At 33.6% G+C, this 13,470-nt stretch overlaps 1 long non-coding RNA gene across 1 annotated transcript; it reads left to right on the top strand.

The window, feature by feature from the left end:
- Window positions 1-478: 478 nt before the first annotated feature.
- On the top strand, window positions 479-888 carry LOC123659325. Its single transcript, XR_006744007.1, has 2 exons — window positions 479-671; window positions 755-888. It is a non-coding gene; the product is annotated as an uncharacterized LOC123659325 (long non-coding RNA).
- The last annotated feature ends 12,582 nt before the right edge of the window (window positions 889-13,470 follow it).

Raw genomic sequence — 13,470 nt, 5'->3', positions numbered from 1 at the left:
TTCACTACCTTACTTATAACATCTTTCTTCTTAGATATAATTAATCCGTCATCAACATAGAGCAAGAGATACACTTTTGTTCCTTCTATACTTCCTATATAGACACTTTGATCAGAATGGCTGTTTTCAAAACCAAATTTTTTAAGTACACTTTTAAATTTATTATTCCAACAGCGTGGTGCTTGTTTTAAGCCATATAGAGACCTTTTCAATTTACATACATAGTTAGGTGGAGCATTTATTCCTTCAGGTGGATACATATATATATCTTCTGTGATGTCTCCATACAGAAAAGCAGTTTTGACATCAAACTGTAACATTTCTAGTTCATGTTGACATACTTCTGAAAGTAGAATTCGCAAAGAATCATATCTCACAGTCGGAGAAAATGTTTCTGTATAATCAATTAGGTAATTCTGTGAACATCCTTTTGCACAGAGTCTAGATTTATAGACTGCACCAGATGGCTCGTCCTTTATACGAAAAATCCACTTACAGCCAATTACCTTTGAACCTTGTGGTTTCTCGACCAATGTCCATGTCTCATTTTGCTCGTGTGCTTTTAATTCCTCTTCTATTGAATGTTGCCATTTATCTTTATTTTTAGATGATATAGCTTCAGAGTATGTCTGTGGTACATTTTCATTATCGGGAACTTCACCTGTACAGAGGTAAGTATTATTTTCTTGTTTAGTTTTCATTGATCTGGTTTGAATAATACTGTATTGTTTTAAATTATAATTTTTATTTTCAGGAATATATATAGAGTTTTCATCAGAATGAAATGAATCATCACTGCTCGTTACTGTACTTATATTATTTGATTGAGAACTATCAGATGAAGTTTCATACATCTCTGTGCTGTCCAATAAAGGCTCTGTTTCATTACTTGTTTTATTATTTTGTTCTGAATTTAAGGGTACTACTACATGGTTTTGTCTTATTGAATTTTCCATAAATACTACATCTCTACTTACGGTAATTTTTCGAGTTTTTGGATTTATGAACCTGTAACCTTTGGTAGTTTCACAATAACCAATAAATATTAACTTGATTGCCTTAGGATCCAGTTTTTGGAGTTTTTCTTGAGGTACTTTAACCATGGCTTCACAACCAAATACTTTTATATTACTTACATCAGGTTTCTTTCCACACCACATCTCCTCAGGTGTAGCATATGACAGTGCACGTGTTGGACAACGGTTAGTAATATAGGCAGCTGTAGATACTGCCTCCGCCCAGTAGTGTTTCTGTAAATTTGAATTGATTAGCATACAGCGTGCTCTTTCCATGAGTGTGCGATTCATTCTTTCTGCCAAACCATTCTGTTGAGGAGTATATGAATTGGAAGTTTGATGAATTATGCCTGATTTCTTTAAATAATCTGAAAACTCCTTATTTATGTACTCCCTTCCATTATCAGTTCGTAAACATTTTATATTTAAACTAAGTTGATTCTCTACTAAGGCTTTATATTCTTTAAACTTTCCAAAAACATCTGATTTGTTATTTAAAAAATAAACAAAAACTTTTCTGGTATAATCATCAGTTAATGTGAGGAAGTACCTGGCCCCTCCTAGTGATTTCACTTCCAGCGGTCCACATATATCAGAATGTACTAACTCTAAAGGTTTCTTGGCTCGGGCACCTTCAGCTGGAAACGGCAGTCTTGACTGTTTTCCTTGTTGACAGAATTCACATATTATTTTGTTTGTATTTTTAACTAATTTCACTCCATCAGTACTGTCTGTCATTCTATTTAAGTCTTTGAAATTTAGATGTGCCATTCTTTGATGCCACAATAAGAAATCTGAATTTTCAGCTTTGCAATTGTATGCTGGAATAGTATTAGTATTCAGCCGGTACATATTATTGATAAGATGTGCAGATGCTACTTCAGTTTTCTTATTATTAAATATTTTACAGCCATTGTTAGTAAACTGTACAGAACAACCATTTTTAATTATTTGACTAACAGACAATAAATTTGTTGCTAATTCTGGAACATACATAACATTTTTTATTTGAATAGTTTCTTTACCTTCTTTTGTTATAACTTGTAAGTCTACCTTGCCACACCTTTTAACTGGAAGCATTTTGTCATTTGCTATTTTGATATTTGTAATCGGTGGGGGTACATCATCATAAAGCCAGTCTTGCCTCATCGTCATGTGCATAGATGCTCCTGAATCAATATACCACCCATCATCATTATGAGCTGTTGCTGAGAACACAGCTACATAGCCAGAATTATTATTACTTTGTTCCTTTTTATTTTTCTTGAACCAGCAGTCTTTACTTAAATGGTTATAGCGGTTGCAGTTAAAACATCTCGGACCTTTCTTTTGACTTTTATTATTATTAGACTTATTAAACTTACTATGCTTTGTGTAAAGTACGGTAGTGTCTGAATCAATTGATTTTATTTCCTGAAGCAGTTTTGTTTTAATCATATCAGCACTTATCTTCACACCAGAGCTTTCTATACCCAATCATCGGCTTGTAAGTATCCGGTAAGCCAGCAAGCATCAGTGTTCCCAACCACTCTTCATCAACTTTAAAATTGATATTTCTTAGCTTGTGGGCAGATGACATAATCTTATTTACGTATGCTTCTACACTTTCACTCGTCTCTAGTGTTGTATTTATCAAATCTTTTAGCAATCCTACTTTTCTAGTCAATCCGCTGTCTTCAAATGATTTGGTAAGATTTTCCCAAAGTTGTTTTGCGTTTTCAGCATCTTGAATGTGTATATATATAATTGGATCTACTAAATAATATGAGTTTTGACTTAGCTTTAACGTCTCTCTTCATTGATTTAAGATCATCGGGTGTTGGTTCGGTCAGTATGCAGTCATATAATTCCTCGTGTTGCAAATAGGCTTTGACCGCAAAACTCCAGCTTGACCAGTTTTCTCGACCCGTGAGTTTAGGGATTGACATTATTGCATTGTTGTTATTCATTTTTTCTGTTTAATATTTGTAACAGCAAAATAAAATATTAAAAATCTGCGTACCGGTAACGTAGGTTATGTACGTGGTTTAATATTCACGGTATTACTGCTATTACCGAATATATATTATTATATTTCGATTGACTTTTCACTTGCACAATATTAATTGATAGATTAGAGCATCCTGGGCCCAGAACCTGTTGTGATTAAAACAGATTATTTAGTTTTTAAGTTTTATTAATTATAAGAAGTTAGGAACACTGTGACAACTTGACAAGTATATATAATTTTTCTTAAAGCGGAACAAAGAGTAAAAAGAGCACAGACTAAAAATATATATTTAAATAACATGTTAATCAACAATTTTTACACTATGAGTGAAGGCTGCAATTTTAAATTTATTTCAACAGTTACCTAAAACACCGGGTTCGATTCCCGCTCGGAATGGATATTTGTATTTGTACAAATACAAATACTCTTTATTGTACACTATCAGAGAAAAATTTTACACCGTAAAAGAAAATATAGACATGTACAAAAGGCGGTCTTATCGCTAAAAGAGCGATCTCTTCCAGACAACCTCTAGCATGCATTATTAGCATAGCATAGCAAATATTTCTTTCCGATTTGGATGTCTGTCCTTATGGGTTTCCCCACCGTGGTTTGGAGAGCACGTTAAGCCGTCGGTCTCGGTTGTTATCATTAATACCCGATAAAGATCGTAACTCATAGTAGGGGACCGCCAACCCGCAGTGGAGCAGTGTGGTGGATTAAGCTCCAATCCTTTTTCTATATGGAGAAAAAAGCGTATACCCAGCAATGGAATGTTACAGGCTGAATGCTGCACTTATATTTCTTCCAATGTTTACCTAAAAATAATTACAATTTTTATACATCCATGCAGTCTATGACATGTATGTTATAGATAATAATAAATGTACTAGTAAGTTTTATGGTGAATAACAATTATCTGTCTCTATATTTTAAGTAAGATGACTTGCCCATTAGCTGAGTTGATTGTGACCTAACTCTTATGTTATTTATATTTACCTTAATGAAAAATATAAAAAAAAATATTTACCAAACAAAATTTTTAATATTCAAAAGAATTTACACTCAGTTTAATAAAAAAATACTTTAACATTGAAATCTATACGTACTTGAAATTGTGATAAAAGTTAATTCTATCCATTAGTAAATTGATCATGCGGTTGGAAACTGTAAATAGCCTATTTAGTATCATAGAAAGGTCTTATACCTAATTTTCGGAGGCTAATGTTTTTAACCTGTATAATGTCTATTGACTTTCCTTAGTGTATATAAATCGATAAATGATATAAAATAAAAGAGTAATTTTATTTCTTCAACCATTGAACTAACAAGTATATGGATAGAGATAAATATAGCCTTATACTATGTAATGAATTTTCTTGAGGTGGAAGAATGATATTGATAGCAGGAAATATCCTACTCAAAATTTGTAGTCGCCCAAATGGGGAAATACCTCCACCTTACTGATACACAACCAAATATGCTCTTAAGTCATGCTGTGTTCCTGCAAAGAAAGGGAGTAGTCCTGGAAATAGACGTAATGATTGCAACGCCTTTGCTCTATAGACTATTTGCTACAGTGACCGCTTACCATCAGTTCGGTCGTACAATTGTTTGCCGTCGTGGTGGTATAGTGAAAGAAAAGATGCTAGTCTCCTGGTAAATTGGTCCAACCTGTAACATCGTGGGATGTTACAGACTGAGCTGGTGGGACTGTGGTAAAGGTGCTGGACAAAGGCCTTTTCGTGAATTTTAGGACTCTACTGTTTAGCGAAACCCTATCACGAGTAACGATCGCATATAAACACCAGAAATTGCACAAATACTAAGGCAGCCACTCATGTAGTAATATATTGATTGGTTTATGTTTATGTGTACGCTAAGTATCACTTCATTTTACAAAAAGTCTTATTCAGTAAAACAAACTTTGTCAGTCAGGCTTGTTTAAAAGTTGCCAACTTTGATATTGGAAAAAATAAAAGTAAATAGGACAGAGTGAGAGAGTGAACTTTGAAAGTTTTAATTATACACAGGCTTCGTTTACTTATTTTATACTGAATATACATTATTGTATTTCTTTTGTGAACATTACCTTGTATTACCTTGTTGTTGTATACAAACATTAGTTGTGATTTTTAAAAGAAATTAATATATAAAACGTTGTGGTAGGATCTTTAATATCTAAATTTCCGATTTGTACAATATGGGTTCGTAAGGTTATGACTGTAGACGTTCTGGTCCCAATCTCTAACGTATAGCAACTTCATAATAAATATTTTTTTACTACTTAATGTTATTTTCATTAACATAAACTTCATTCCAAATTTTATTTTTTTTCAAAAAATAATCGGAAAAATATGGATTAGATAATCGTAACTCGAATGATTTTAATCGATGGGCTTTTGAATTAATATTCATGTACGGGTGTACACTGTACACATATGACCTCTCAAATGGAAAGAGAAAACCCAATATACATATGCCATAAATCTAACGACGGTTCGCTTTGAAAAATAATTTCATACCAAAGTAATAATTTACGTAAAAATTATGTATACATGTATTTTTCCTGTTATTGTAAAGGGGTAATGAACTTAAGGAACACATATAAACTATTCAGTGATAAATTTAATCTGAAAAAAAATTATAAAAAACACAAAAAAAAATTTTTTTCAGATTTGAAACTTCTCACATAATAAACAACTACTTTTGTGTCATAAGTATGCTTCACTATTCTATAGACTTCTTATGACATTGAGTGTAAAAGAAAATGAAGTTAAATTCCATCATACCAACATACGACGTGCCTCAAATAGTGTCGATCTCTAAATAGGGAGACACTCGTGTAGCCAATCAGCGATATTGGTAAAAGTAGAACAGGTTTGTCGATTAAGGTAGATGAGATTAGCATGACACACTAGAGAAGTCCTCGTGTTAGATAGGTAGATATAAATAACTCACTCAAGTTCCTTCTCTACTCCACAATATTTATTTATTTAAATAAAGTAATGCATATATAATTATTTTTAGAAAATAATAAATTCAATATGACACTGTATTATTTAAAAATAAAAATAATAAAAACATCTCAACAAGTGCTAATCACCATTAATACAATAAAGTTATGCCTTCAACTTCAGTCCAATTAAAAACGTACGCATCAAAAAGATTGCTGTGAACTACCTTGATACTACAATTGTGACGTGTCGATATAAAAAAATAACTTATATAAAATTATTAATAAGAATAAAAAATAATAATAAATAGGTCACACTAGTTACGGCAAACCATTTGCCTTGATGATGCCAAAGTGAAGATCTACTTTTGCTTTGAGATTTTTAATTTATGAAATAGATAAAAAATAAAAAGCTTTTTGTATGTATCTACATAAATATTTAAAAGAGTTATTAAGCTTTTAATGGTATTTCTATATTAGAGATTTAAAGAATAGTGAGTTAAAATAGACATGTCCAGGTATATCCGAACGTCTCAAGAAATTATAAAAATATCAAGGTTCAAGGCGGTCACCAGAATTTGTTCTTAAATAAAAAGGGAATGACAAATGAGAATCGTGACCGTGCAGAAAGTTAGGAAATAGATGTTCCGTCGGACCCTTGGGGTTTGCAGCTCAGACGTTGTTTTTGCAGCAAGAGAGAAAACTTTCTATTAACAAAATAATACATTTTTACATACTAGAATATACAATTGCAAAGTAATTACATTTTTCTAATTGTGTAAGTAAAGGGGAAAGTCAATGTAATCAGCGAATATAAAAACAAAGTATGCAGTTCTTACACATAAATAAATATAACCTTCAAAGCATCGTTATCTTATAATTAATTAACACCTATATTTGCAAATGGTCTCTCTGAGCTTCGAAGCGCGATAATCTGTCGATCCCGAGTAATCGCATATATTTCAAGATTTATTTATAGCTGCCGTTAATTGCTGATTCATACATAAGATAGTGATAACGCTGAACACTACGGAAAATTAGGTCAAATTATTGCCATAAGTCGTTTGATGCTACAAATTAAAACATTATTATTCAAATGGTAAAAAAAAAAAATTGGAGACGCTTGAGAGAGTGAAAGGTGTAGTGCATTTTTCTACTGACTTCGTTGACATGAGCTATCCAAGATAAGTTGTTGTCTATAAGTAAGTCCAAGTTTCTGAATTTGCCACAATAAGGAATAGATATGCCACAGTACATTTTTTTATTTATTTATAAAAATAGGCCGATAAAGAAGCATACAGCTCACCTCATGGCAAGCGATTACCGTAACTTATAGACGTCTGGAACATCAGAAGCATCGCAGGCGCGTTGCCGAACTTATCCCCAATCCCCCCCAGGAGCTCTGGTTACCTTACTCACCAACAGGAACACAACACTGCTTTGGAGTAGTGTCTTTTAGTTGTGATATTCTGTAAGGTCGAATTACTACCCTAGTCGGGCTGCTCCATATTTAAGTAGGAAATATCCTGCTGTGCCCTACCTCACTTAAATTGATTAATTATATTATATATACTTATTGTGCACTCAAAATACACATAGCAACATAAAATAATAGTAAGGTTTATGGCAAGGGTGGGCTTATCTCTGAAAGAGATTTCTTCCAGTCAACCCATGGTCATGAGTAAGTGTTTCATATAGCGAGGCAAACAGTGCAAGAAGACGAATAGGGAGCGACGACGAATATGAGCACTAAAGTGAGTGATGCGGTCAAATTTTCGCAGGCCAAAAATGAACTTTATGGCAAGATTTTGGAGTCGTTCTAACTTTGTAAGTAGCTTCTCAGTCACATCCAGATAGCATACATCAGTATAATCAAGGATAGGCAGAAGAAGGGTTTGCGCAAGCATAATTTTGGTTTGGAAAGGAAGAAAATATTGGAGACGCTTGAGAGAGTGAAATGTGTAGTGTATTCTTCTGCTGATTTCGGTGACATGAGCTGCCCATAACAAATTGCAATCCATAATGAACCCTAAATTCCTCATTTTATAACAGTAAGGAATTGAGATCCTAGAGTACGAGATTTTAGGAAACAATTGCCAGTCAAGTCTGCTTTTCAATCATCTACTTCCAATAATGATAGCTTGTGATTTAGCAGGATTGACCACCCGACCAAAAGACCTAGCCTAGTCCTGAACTGCGACAAGGTCACTATTTAAATTTTCAACAGCCTCATGCAACTCAGTCAACTGGAAGTGTCTGTATATTTGTAAGTCATCTGCATACAAATGTAAGTAATAATACGAGAAACATTATTAATGAACACAGAAAATAGCAATGGAGATAAGACGCCACCTTGTGGAACACTAGCAGTAAGTTCCATTCAATCTGACGCGTTGCCGTTGAAAGTAACGCACTGCTGACGTCCAAAAAGATAGGAGTGAAACCAGTCAATAACTGCAGGTGAAATGTTAACCGTACGCAGAGTACCAAGAAGAATGTCGTAGTCAACTGAGTTAAAAGCACTGCTAAAGTAGCAGGATCATGGCAGTGAGCTTGGTTTGATCCATTGCACACCGCACATCCTCCGCCACATTCAACAACGCTGTGGAAACTGGGACGGAAACCGGATTGATAAGGACGTATAAAATTGTAGGAGGAAATATGAGTATAAATTTGACTATGAACAACGGATTCTAGGACTTTGGAGAGTATGGAAAGAATGGATATAGGTCGAAATTGAGAAGGGATAGTAGGATTAGAGGTTTTAGGTAAGGGAGCTACAAGCTACAAGAGCTATCTTCCATAGCGATGGAAAGACATTGCATGTAAGTGAAAAATTTATTATATGAGTAATTACAGGTGCAATGTCCTCCAACACCGGAAGAACCATCTCCAGAGAGAGATTGACACTATCTATGGCCTTCGTGGAGATGGAATTGACACACTTCTTTACTTCTTCCGCAGAAACTGGTATGAAAAAAAAATTGAGCCACGTCACAAAATTACTCAAGAGAGACAAAGTAGAGGTCTTGACGTGGAAGTCTAATGTTACAGGAGGAGTAACGAAGTGAGAATTTAATGCTAAGATCCATTGTATTTTGGGAAACATCAGTGGGTTTGCCCATCCCTACTGACCAAAAAATCACCAAACTTGCAATTAGCTAAATTCTGAAGTGTATTGTGAATGTAGCGGCGCTTAGCGTTCGTGCACAGTCTGCTGCTGAGGTTACGCAAAGTTTTGTATTTACTTAAGTTTTCTGGTATTGGAAATATTTTATTGGTTGTTCTAGCTCTATCTCGCTTACACATGGTCTTTTTAATCGCTCAAGTTAGCCATGGAGCTGGAGCTCATTTTATTCTTACTTGCCTATATACACTCTCTCTCATAACCTGGTTGACTGGAAGAGATCTCTTCTAGGGATAAGTCCACCTTTGCCATCAACTATACGTGTAATTTTCTGTATACTCGTTTTTCGAGTGCAATAATGTATATAATAATAGGTGTATGTGTGTCATATATCTTGATGATTTCTGTAGTCAATGATCGACTCATGTAATTTATGTCGTTAGCAGTAAGTACCGAAGGCCAATCGATTTTCTTCACATCCTCTCTTAATTAGTCCATTACCATTGGCTTAAAATTGTACTAAATGTAAATTTTGCACTTAGTATGATAGATATATCGTGCTCCCTTCTTTAGATTAGGTCATGGAAAAAGGGGACGTCATTTGCTCATGAAGAAAGAACAAGGTTGGTATAGGATACAAAGGCTAAATCGATAAGAGATGGTTTCGAGTTAAAGAAGCGATGAGTGAGATCAGTCATCGGAATAACGTACAGATTGACGGAGAGACGGTTAGCGTGTATGAAGTTCGTTCTCTCTCCGGTGTCATTATATTTTCTGGTGTCTTTATTTTGATAATAGGTCAGGGAAAAAATGTTTTCGCATTTCCTAGTAAAAAGTTGCTATAATATCTTTTTGTGTTGTATTGATTGTAACTGGCCGGTTTTGATACCATTTTAAAATGAAATTAAAAAGTAAAAAACAGTTTCACAGCACTTTTATGTATTTATCTGTCCGTCAAAATGGGTGATTCTAAAAAAAAAATTACAAAAGTTTTATTTTAAAATAGAGAAAAATGCATCGACCATATGGCCCCAATTTTGTACTCTCAGATTTTCATCTGTTTTTTTCTCTTCAGAATTCTTTAGGTACTGTTAAGTTAACATAGAGAGATGATTTTTGAAAAAAAAACTACTTGTCGCGGGTTTTTAACGAGAAGCCCCAAAATTTCTACAGCATCGGAATCCTCTCACTACCTACGAGATGAGGGTAAGTTATCGAACAAAATGGTACATATACATTATCATTAATGTAAATGATGATTTTGTTAAATCTTACCTTGAACTTAAAACTAACTTGAACCTAATAATAATTCGTGAGTAAGTAACATAATACCAATTGTTAATAGATGAGATTACATATATGGGTATACATTTAACTGATTGAGAGTGAGATCAATCATGTTCACGCATCATAGAACACGAAGGGTAAAGGCAATTATAACATGAGTCTGGTAATAATCGTTAAAAGGTAATTAATTGCCATCGCTGCACGTCCTTATTGATTAGGTTTTGAATAGGGTGGAGCTCTTTCAGACAACTACGGGCAGGTTTATCTAATTAAGGGTTTTTTTTATGATTATGAATCAAACTTTTGTATTTGTATTAAGTGGTTAACAAATGTTGTAGGAGATTCATAAATATTTTGAATTTACATAATCTCGCTTAGTTTTGCCAGATATGTTTGTTCTAAAACCGCTTTTTTCCTTTTGTCTATTTATTAAAAGAATCATTTTATAATAAATAGGTTATTATTGAAAATTAAGCAAAGGTGGAGGCTGGATGAGATTGCGGAAAACAGAGATGTTTGGTGCACACAAGCAGTGGACTGCGATAGGCTATTGAAATATGTTTTTTTACTGAGAGTCTTAGTAGGGGAGAGTGTAGAGTCTTAATAAAAGAGAGTGTAGTCGTAGTTGTTACTTCGCTGAGTATATTTACTTTTACTCCATTTTCTATTTCAGGATTTTGTTTTTAGTATTCACTTTAGAAATTTACGCTGTACGTAACAGCTGACCTGTAGATAGAATCAGCTTAGCTGCCTTACAGAAAGAGATATTTGAATTAGCAGTGATACGAATTTCAAAAGTATTCTCGAAGTGACACACAAATTTGGTTTTTGTGGTAATTTTTAACACTTAAGAACTCACTGATTATCGTTTAAGACAGCGCTAGTGAGACTGTAACCTGCAGAAAAATATTTTTATACGATTACGGTAACGGAATAATCCAATTCAGCTTGTAATATCCCACTGCTGGGTATAGGCATCTATCTGCTGATTCACTGCGGGTTGACAGATGTTTTCCCTACTATGAGTAACGATCGCTATCTGGTATTTATGATAATAGCCAGGATCAACGGCTTAACCTGCTCTCAGAGGCAGACAGGATGACCCACAAGGACAGACATCCAAATCCGAATACCGTCAGTGTTTTAGGCGACTATACGCACCACTACACCAGAACCGTTGTTGCATACATTTGTGGACATTGGAAAAATCATACAAACAAATATGCTGACTATTTGATGAACACAAACAAAATAGAGTGGTATGACAAAAAAAAGGTTTAGCTTACAGACTTCATGATCAAAAACCGAATAATAGAAGTAATATTCTTACCGTGACCGAAAGTTGCTCAAGGGAGCAATTCGTCGAGACATGACAAATATAAATGAAAGTAGAAAACTTCTGGCTAGTCCTTCTTTTATTAGTTTAAGAATGTATTTTGAGCGCATTGTCTTCCATTTTGATGGAGACAGTTTTCTGTAGAAAAGGGTTAGGATATGATTATGTTATATACTTGTACAGTGTCAGACACATTTCTTAGAAAATCTAAATGCTTTTAATATTACCGTAAATTAGAAAAAAGAATATTGAATATGATTACAAACCGGCGAACGGTTCGCCTGATAATATAAAAAAAATACCGTGGCCAATGATCGCTTACACCAGGAGCATCACGAGCTCGTTGTTGATATTTAAAATTATGTAGTAAAAAATATGCGTTCTGTGGAATGTGGTGTAACTCTTAGGGTTCCGCACCTTAAAGGGAAAAAAGGGAAACCTTATAGGATCACTTCTTTGTCCGTCTGTCTGTCAATACCCTTTTTCTCAGGAACGCGTCATTTTCCCTCGTCAGTTCCTTGAAGCTGTGAAAAAATTTAAATTTCTAAACCAACGCAATCAAAAGATTAGAAAAAGGAGGCCGTTTATGCTGTAAATTTTCAACACTCGCAAGGGAATCAAAACTTAAAGGGTACCTACTTTCTTAGACCTACCTCTTAAACCTACTTCCCGTGAACTCAGAATCTTGAAATTCAGTATGAAGCAACGTCTTATATTACAGATAAAGAAAAAACTGCAAAAAGGATAAATTTTTACATACATCATATAATCAAAATATTTTTCATAATTTGTTTGTATAGACCTCGGCGTGTGAGTCCGACTCGCACTTGGCCGTTTTTAAATGTTAAATGGATTACGCTATGCAATTTACAGATTTTGTAATTAAATTAATTTTAATAAATTTTACTTAATTTGACGTAGATGAAGACTAAAAACGAACGTAAACAAATGTATACCCTAGAGGTTTCAGAGTTCCAGAAACCCATCTGAAAAAAAGGTAATTTATACGTGAATATTATTGAAAAAGCTTTGAATGAGTTATATCATCATTTCATCATCATCATCATATTTCAAGAACTTAAAAACTTCGTTCTTATATTTCGTAATAAATCTTATTATTAGTCTTGTTTGTGCAATATTTAGTTTATTAAACATTGAAAAGTATTTTCAAAAGTACAAACGAAATTTAATTGTGTGCTGCTTGAAAGAATTTTCAATTTCAGTAAGAGGCCCAAATATTATATAACAAAGCGAACGTAAAATACATTTGCTAAACCTGACCGTAACTTGGGCGCCCATGGGAGCCACTCGCCCGACATGACAAATATAAACGTAAAACGCTATCTTTCCTTCTACACCGAAAAGCAAAAATTATAAAATTCTAAATACAAATTTTTAACAAAGAATATATTTAAAATATTTTGTTCGTGTTGAAAAGTTTTAAAACCTCATAGAAATATGTATAAAACTGTTCAGTCTAGCAATAGCACGTTCAAATAAATAAACAATTTAACAGTATTAAGTACATCATCATGAAAATACATAATAATAGATAAGTATAAAAAACTGACAACAGTTGTAGTTTTTTCGCCCTTTTTAAAGATTTTGTCGTAAACTTAAACGAACATTATTTTATATAATATACTCGTAAAACAATGTTATTTTTGATGTAAGTATAATGTAAGCAAAGTCTCTTGTACAATTGTACCAAGATTACGAAATTATTGGACAATGTCTGTTAGTCCTTAAAGTGTCTAT

Source organism: Melitaea cinxia, chromosome 13 (genome assembly GCF_905220565.1).
Source record: "Melitaea cinxia chromosome 13, ilMelCinx1.1, whole genome shotgun sequence".
Taxonomy (NCBI): domain Eukaryota; kingdom Metazoa; phylum Arthropoda; class Insecta; order Lepidoptera; family Nymphalidae; genus Melitaea; species Melitaea cinxia.
Note: the sequence above shows the minus strand (reverse complement) of the source record. Positions and strands in the feature narration are given on the sequence as shown.